Consider the following 9133-nt stretch of genomic DNA (forward strand, 5'->3'; position numbering starts at 1 on the left):
GGACACAATACCATTATTTATTTATTTTTATGTGGTGTTGAGGATCTAACCCAGTGCCTCACCCATGTTAGGTGAGTGCTCTACCACTGAGCCCCAATCCTAGCCCTTATTACCCATTTTTTTTACAAATACTGAAATTGATGCAGAAAGGATATTGAACTTCCCCTGGGTCACATAACAAGTGATACCCACATATGCATAAAAATCAAATACCTCGGGCTGGGGCTGGGGCTCCGTGGTAGAGTGCTTGCCTAGCATGTATGAGGCACTGGGTTTGATTCTCAGCACTGCATATAAATAAATAAATAAAGGCCCATCAACAACTAAAACAATTTTTAAAAATCAAACACCTCCTTATCAAAGAACTCTGCTATGCAAGTAATATGCAAAATTAATATTTTTCTCACATATAAATGGTAAGTGACCTAAAGAGGCCCTGGAAGGGGAGAGCCCATCCAGAACAGTAAAGTCAGAAATGCTTGAGAAGAAAATTGACAGGGGGGCTGGGGATGTGGCTCAAGCGGTAGCGCGCTCGCCTGGCATGCGTGCGGCCCGGGTTCGATCCTCAGCACCACATACCAACAAAAAGATGTTGTGTCCACCGAGAACTAAAAAATAAATATTAAAAAAAAAAAGAAAATTGACAGGAAATGCAAGGTGGAAGAGGAAGCAGCTTCGCCTACCTAGTAGGCTGCAAGTTGTGCCTTTGCCAGCCCTCACCTTGTCCCAGCTCTGACATCCTTCCCATCCTGTTCTGTGTCCCTGGAGGCTGAGCTATATGAACAACTGTTCCCAGCTCACTGCCTTCTGGTTGGGAGACTTGGGTTGGATATCTGAGTGCAGGATCTCTCTCCCCCTGGCTGCCTCCCGCTGCCTGGTTGAGAATCAGCTGCAACCATTATTTAATAATGCTCTTGTTCAGTGATGCTTTCTTTCCTGAATTCCAGTAATTGCTTTCCCCCCTTGCTGTTTTAGGCCTGGAGTCAGGAGGCTTTTCCCTAAAGTGCAACACCCTTTGTGATTTCCTTAGATCCTGTCTAAGTAATACAGTCACTTTGCTGAGCTCATCAATTTCTCATGTTAGTGTGACATCTGTTTCCTGTTTAGGCCCCGGAGCATGCAAAGACATAAATAAAGGAAGAGAAATATGCTGTTATTGGGAATAGGGGCCACAACATTGTAAAAAAATGGAAATTTTGCTTTGCTTGTAGATGTTGTGCAATCTCCATCAGATACCAATAGGATTTTTTAAGACACTTACCAGATGGATTTGAAACTGAGGGACATTTGGAAAATCAGTTGAGCTATTTTGTTTATTACAAAGACTGGGGCAATACTATCCATGAATGTCATCTCCTTCTGTATAATAAAAGCTACATTATTGGTTCTTAGGAATTTAGCCTGACTGGGGCAAGAGAACAGCCAGGTAATTTCTGAATGAAAAAGTACCAAGTGAAGGGTTTCTCTTCTAGATCTGTAATAAATTATTATAATGATGTGTTGTCTAGAGTGGTATAGAACCTAAAATTGGCTCATCGATACAACAGAGAAGTCAGAATTAAGTAAAAGCACATGTAGAGTATAAGAGATTATTCAAATAATGTTGGGCAACTGGCTTGAAATTTAAAAAAAAACCCACCCTACCGTCCAACCTTGTTTCTCATATTAAAATGAATTTCACATGGTTCAAAAATTTAAATATAACACGTTGAACTAAGACTGCTAGAAGAAACCCTAGATAAATGTTTTCATAATCTTGAAGTGTGAAATTTGTTCTAAGTTTGACAACAATAAACACACAAAAAACCCTACTGGCAACAACTTCAATGTCTTAAGGAAAACATTGAGAAAGTTGAATACATAAAAATAAATCTTACTCATCTGTAACATGAGAAATAAGGCTGAGTAATGCTGAATGACAAGTAATGACACATCCAGGTTTTGTTTGCTAAGGTGCTGAGAGATCTTGATACTATGCATTTAGCATATTGATTATGCTTTCTTGTATGGGTATTTATTCTTTATTCCTATCTCCTAGTTTCCCAGTGATATTATAGATCCATTGAGTTAAGAACATGTTGTCTCCAGCATCCTGCTCACAGTAGGTGTTTAAGAAGTTGCTCATTATGACGAAGAAAATAAAAGTGATCGTGGGCTGGGGTTGTGGCTCAGTGGTAGGGCACTCACCTAGCACATGCAAGGCCCTAGTTTCAATCCTCAGCACCACATAAAAATAAATAAATAAAATAAAAGTATTGTGTCCAACTACAACTAAAAAATAAATATTTTTAAAAAAGAAAAGAAAAGTGATCATGAAAATAAGAACATTTCAATCAATTAGACAGATTTTGAGAGGAAGATCATTAGGCAGATTAACCCATTGAAGTAATCAGTCATCTGACTGGGTTCACTAGTTGGTTGAATTAACTAGCATTTTTGTCAAGTGCAACTTTTCTACTAATCAAACATCAACAAAGCCTCTCGTTTCTTATTCAAAAGATGTTAAGTCCTTACAAGCCAGGTGCCTTGGTACATACCTATAATCCCAGTGACTCAGGAGGTGGAGGTAGGAAACTAGTCTTGGCAATTTAGTGAGACCCTATCACAAAATAAAAAGGACTGGGGATGTATTTCAGTGGTACAACACCCTGAGTTCAAACCCTAGTAAGCCTTCCACCAAAAGATACTAATTCCTTCTTAACTCAGTATGGTAAATTAATTAGCAGAGTGGATATTGATTTTCTAACTGATATTATATTATTCTACTTTTTAATTTTTTTGGAGTGCTGGGAATTGAACCCAGGGCCTTGTGCACACTAGGCAAATGCTGTACTACAAAGCCCGTCCCCACTGGCATCATTCTGTCTTGACTTCAATTACATTAATATCCTTGCTTTAAAAAGAAAAAAAGCTTCCTTTTTCTTCCCAACTTTTTGTTTTGAAAATTTTCCAAAATATAGAAAATATGAAAGAATTACACAGTATAACCTGAACACTGGTTGTCCAAGTTCAACAACTGTTACCAGTGAGCTACATTGATTTTATCCTTTTACATGTGGATAGATACTTATATATTTTTCTTAATCATCTGAAATTCATAGACAACATGAAATTTTGCCCCTAAATACCTAAGGCAATATCTCCTAAAATGAGGATGACATCAAAGAGCTTCCTACCTCCACCTCCTGAGTCACTGAGATTATAGGTATGTACCAAGGCACCTGGCTTGTAAGGACTTAACATCTTTTGAATAAGAAAAGAGAGGCTTTGTTGATGTTTGATTTGTAGTAATAATTCATATAATCTTATCAATTCTGCATTCAAATTCCCCCAATTTGTCTCCAAAACATCTTTTATAACTTTTTAAATTATATTTATTTTTTTCTGATTCAAAAGCCTCTCAGAGATCTGTGTTTTCTTTAAATCTTCGTTTATATGAAAACTTGTGAAAAAAAAATACAATACCTTCAAAGTTTATTCTAAGCTCTGTGTCAAAAACTTTCTCATGAATGGCAGACCTGTTTTTCCAGTAATGGACTGAACTGTTTTTGTAAGTACAAAGAGGAACCATATTATTCTAAAACAAAGCCTTAAGATTTTGAAACGTTAACTTATAAAAGTTGAAAAAAGTTAAAAATTAAACATACTATTGTCATTTAAAAGCTACAAGAATTTTCTATCTCCTTGGAGATCAAGGCACTGAAGTGCGTTGTATTCTTTATTTCTTTCATTTTTCTTTCCCTTCCTCTCTGCAAAAAATTTTGATTGGGGTTTTTAGTTGGCAAATATAAGACAATATTTTTTAAAGGTTTTTCTTTAATTTTTATGGAAAATAATAGCCATGAGTTTAAAACTCTAAAATAGAAAAAAGAGAGGAAACAGAAATATAAAGAAAGAGGGAATTGATCAAATGGGGCTTTGGGGCAAACATAAAGTCCCTTTTTATTTTTCTCTGATTTCAATTACTTATTTCAATAGGTAATAAATATTCATGTAGTACTTAACTTTTATATAGAGATATGAAGATAGATACAGGGAGAGAAAGGGAGAGACACTATATCATGGTAGGAGCTCCAAGACCACCCTTGGTTTGGTGATTCACTAGGAGGAGTCACAAGTTTCAGCATATGATCCTACTCACAGCTACAATTTATTATAGTGAAAATATGCAAATCCAAATCAGCAATGGGCAAAGGTGCCTGGGGTACTGGTTAGAGGGAAACCAAGCCCAGGCTTCCAAGAGTCTTCTCCTATGCAGTCACAAAGGATGGCCTTATTTCCTCCAGCAGCCCAGTTGAGAAAATACTCACAAAATGTTCTCTGATAGGGAAAATCATTAGAGATTCAGTGCCTAGAATGTTTACTGAGGGCTGTCATGTAGGCTCCCTCTGCCTAGCACATTGCTTATACAGTTTAAGTACAGTGAACTACTCCTGACAGTTCTGGAAATGATGAGAACCACTCCTAAAGCCAAGTTCCCAGGCACCAGTCAAAGGCCAACCTTGCATGCAGACCTTTCTCATCACAGCAGTCTCAGGCCTGCTATTAACTGTTGTTTTTTTTTTTAAATTTAGTTGTAGATGGAGCCAATACCTTTATTTTATTTTTTTTTATGTGGTATTGAGGATCGAACACAGTGCCTCATATGTGCTAGGCAAGTGCTCTACCACTGAGCCACAACCCCAGCCCCACTGTTAACTGTTTTCTGTACAGACATGTACATACATATACACATGGATGCAAACATACATAGGTGAATATGTAGTAAAACATCTTCCACTCTCTTACCACCCAATCACACCCATCCCCACCCATTGTTATTTAGTGTCTTGCTTATTTTTGTAGAGTTTCTTTAGGCATACAAATCAATGAAAACACACTCTTATCACCTTTTTTCCCCCTAGAAGGGTATAATTTGTCAGTGTATACTTTGCTCTTCTCTTGCTTATTTTATTTGGAGTCCCTTCTACACCTTCATTTTTTCTTCTCAAAGCTAGAATAGCTTTCATTATTTGGATATTCTGCAGTTTACTTTACCTTTTTTCTATTACAGACATTTGGGCTATTTGTGATCTTTTGGAGAAAAAGTGCTTACTACAATGACTAACTTTGGCCCTTAAGAGTCCGTGTGGTTCCTATGAATTACCCCAGTCTGATTGATCCCACAGATCCCATGTGGTTGGCCAAGTCCTCTGCTATTAAGTTAGCTTGAGGAAAATAAATGGATGAAGAGGATAGAATTCTTCTATTTATCTTGTGAGAACAGGCCTCTAGTTGGCTGAGGTGCCTCATTCTTTGGCTTCCCAGTCTCACTGAATTTTTTTCTTTCCCTTCAGGTAAAAATGAAGAAGATAGGAAACAGTCCTTAGTGGGCAGGTAAGATTTAGTGTAAGGTTGCCAAACTTAACAAATTGGGATATGTTTCCCTTGAAAAATCATTTGTTATTTATCTAAAATTTAAACTTAACTGGATGTCCTGTATTTTGTCCACCCTTCCTAGTGTAGTGCCATTTTTAGGTCCAAAGATTTAAACATTGAAAGACTCCTTGGGGTGAAGTCTCTGAGATGAAAAGGAAGATCAGACTTGAGCTTTATCCAGAATGGTGACTGGATAAGGATATGGGTAGGGATGGAGTCCTAGGTTTGAGTCTCAGTTCTACCATTGGTCTCAGACACAGACATCTAAATGGTTCAGTAGAAGCAGCATGATACATACTTTTCCACAGCCGGAGAAACACCTTTTTACTGATGGTAAACTAAATAAAATCTTAATTCAAATTTCTGGATTCTACCTAATGCTGCATCCCCAACATGTGGAAATATTAGGTTTCTGGTTTCTTTCTATACGATTTGGGGGAGCCTGTAAATGAGAAGTAAGGATGAGTCCCAACACTTCTACAATTTCTGCTGGCTATTTCCACTCTGAGATTCTGTAAGCCAGGGTTTGCTTGATGAAAAAGAAGCAGAACTTCAACCACAAGCCTCACGGGATTTTTATAACTAGTCTGAAATTTTAACCCCTTCAGTTAGATACAATTATGGATATTTTAAAAATAATGTGCTTTATTAGAAATTCGCAGGTACCTTGAGCCTGCTCTTTGTAAATGACATGTGGAAAAAGAACACAGCCTACATATTCCTTTATAGAGGGTATATTTTTAGCGTTGTAAAGCCCCAGTGTCATAATTAACCTTGTCTTTTGTTTCTCATTCCCTATTTAAACTGAAACATGAAGCACTTCACTGCTTAATTTCTGTCTAAGTTTCATTTTACCAAGAAATGAAAGTGTTCTGCATATGTCCTTGACAGGACATGCAAATTAATATGACAAAAACGTTCTTTTGTGCTGAAGGATAGTCCTCAATACATACCAGAGTTCACCAAATGAGACTAAAGTTCATGATACTGATGCAAATAATCAAGTAGCTGACTTGGTTAAAAGGCTATATCTGTATGTAATGGTCTCTTGCTGTCTTGGAAACTCCAAAGCAGCTTTCCTAAGGTGGGCATTTACACAATCCATCTCACCATCTGGTCTCCTTAGACCCATAAGTGATTTATCAGTATTAGGTATAGTGGAAGAGCACTTGCTTGGGATTTAAGAGATATGGCTAGCTAATAAAAATGTTAACTCACACCTGTTCATGCTATTAAAGTAAATCAAGATGGAGTCCAGGCCTGAAAAGCAGTTAGTCCTCAACTTTCCTTGATTTGTAAACACAGGTGAAACTTGAACCATTTCTTGTAAACGCCTATATTTATGAATTATAGAACTTAAGCAGTCTAAAGCAGCCAATAAACTTAGCATTATATAGCTAAGGGCTTCCTAATAGTACAGACCAAATAAGGCAACTATATAAGTGTAACCAATCAAATAATTTCTTTACTTCTGCATCCATTCTATAAAAGCTCCCCAGTCGCTCCCTCCATTGAGTTCCTGAACCACTTCTGGTTTGGAACTGCCTGATTCATAAATCATTGTTTCTTTTTTCCCACATAAACACTTTGAAAATATTGTGCCTTGGTTTACTTTTTAAATAATGCCTTCATCCTGTTTATGATTTTATGGAGTTAGAGGCTCCATTAGTCCTAAAGCCTAAGAGTAATATACCCACAAGACAGCTATTTTCCCATAAGGAAGCTGATGTTCAAAGAATCTTGGATCTAGTAATGAACCAAACTGCATTACAACTCATGTCTTAATTCCATTGCCCCTGTTCTTTCTGACATCTATGCTGCCAGGACCTCAGCAATTTGAGTAGATAAGAAAAAGTTCTTTTGAGTTTATGATTCTAAGGATTTCTTTTCCACAATCAATGCAACTATTCATGTTAGATACTGTCATGTTTTGCTTATCTATTGCTGTGTGAAAAATTCTCCTAAAACTTATTGGTCTACAAGAGCAACCATTTATTTGTTCATGATTCTGTGAATTGGCTAGAGCTTTACTGGTCAGCTCTTCAGCTGGTCTCAGTTGGGGTCTCCCATGAGATTGTAATTGATGCCTTTTCTCCTGTCTACTGCTTCCATGCTGAAGGCTGGAAAGTTATGCCTCTTTCTTTTTCCACACAGTTACCTTGGGATTCTTTCCATGGTGGTTAGATCCTAAGTGGCAGCATTTCAAGAGAGATGAGCTCAAGTGAATCAGCATTTATGAAGTCTTTGTTTGTGTCTTTCTTGTTCACATCCTATTTATTGGCCACGACCAAAGTCAATATGAAAAGGCACTCAGCAGTGGCATGAATAATGGGAGGAATGGTTCATTAGGAACTATCAAAGTAACAATCCATCACTTGTAAAATGTAAAGGGATTAGTATTTAAGTCAAGATCTGTCTTTTCTGATTCTTGGAAGGATATCAGACTTCAATATTACTTTAGAATACTACACAACCTCTGAAAATCACATTATTAGAATATTAAATGAAATAGAAAAAATATAATATGCTAAAAGTAAACCAAAAATAAAGCTCTAAAATAAATACTTGTTTGGATATCCATCATGCTTTTAGCCATTTTTATTGCTGATTGTTTTCATTTCTTGTCCTTGTATTTATCAAAATTACATCAAGGAATACATATTATTTCATAATCAATAATAAAGTGCTATTATAATTAAGGAAAATAAAAAATAGTATCGCAACAATTGTTGATAGTACATCTATATAATAGATACATTGCTTATAGATTCTGTAAAGTATCTGTAGTTAATAGAATAAAGTTCTAATAAAAATGTACATACAACCATACCCCAGTATGTTTTTAAATTATCACATTGGAAAAAAAGAAAAAAAGATTATCAATTCATATTGTTGGCCAGGATTTAGACACTTTAGGAGGGAGTACAAATTGATGAGCAAATAGATTAGAATGTAAAATAGGCCTTGTTTTAATAGAGGGATTCTGTTTGTAGGAATTCCAAGGAGAGAAAAAAATAATTCTCCAAAATGTAGGTTCTGACTTGTACTGGTTTGTGGTCTTAATGGTGGTGTTTTTTTCTCTTTATATCTTTCCACCAATCTTTATGCTTTCTAAATGTGATATCCCAAAGCTGATACACTGTCATGTTGAGAGGAGGCAGCAGAACTTGAGAGTTTGGCAGCCATGACCTGAGATTCTCCATCTCAGTTTTTTTGGAAAAGGATCACTATGAAGTCCCTGATTCCTGGCACCCAAAGATTCTGATTTAACCACTCTTGGGTTTGGCTTGAGTATTCGACATTTTTAACACTGTCCACATGGTTCAAGTTGACAGCCAATTTTAAGACCACCAGGAATAGACAAAACTATCTTAACTGATCTGAATTCTAATCTGACTGGCTCACCTGTATTCTCCTTCTTGTCTGTAAACAAGTATTAACTGATTTCCTGGATCTGTTAACCTCTCAAGTTGGTAGTGTACTAGTACATATTCCCTTTTGCTCCCACAGGTTAAGTTGTGTTCCCAGAGTCAGTCGTATTTGTTTCTAAACCTTTTAATGCCAGTTGTATATTTTTAATTGTAATACTAGAGCTCCATTAAATAAGAGTATAAAAAGAAACAGCTGGATATTTTGGAAAAACAGTCAAAGTAAGTTGCTTAAAATAGGAAAAAAAGCTATTATGAGCATTAATTTTAAGTGTCAACTTGCCTAG

The sequence above is a fragment of the Urocitellus parryii genome, chromosome X (genome assembly GCF_045843805.1).
Source record: "Urocitellus parryii isolate mUroPar1 chromosome X, mUroPar1.hap1, whole genome shotgun sequence".
Lineage (NCBI taxonomy): Eukaryota > Metazoa > Chordata > Mammalia > Rodentia > Sciuridae > Urocitellus > Urocitellus parryii.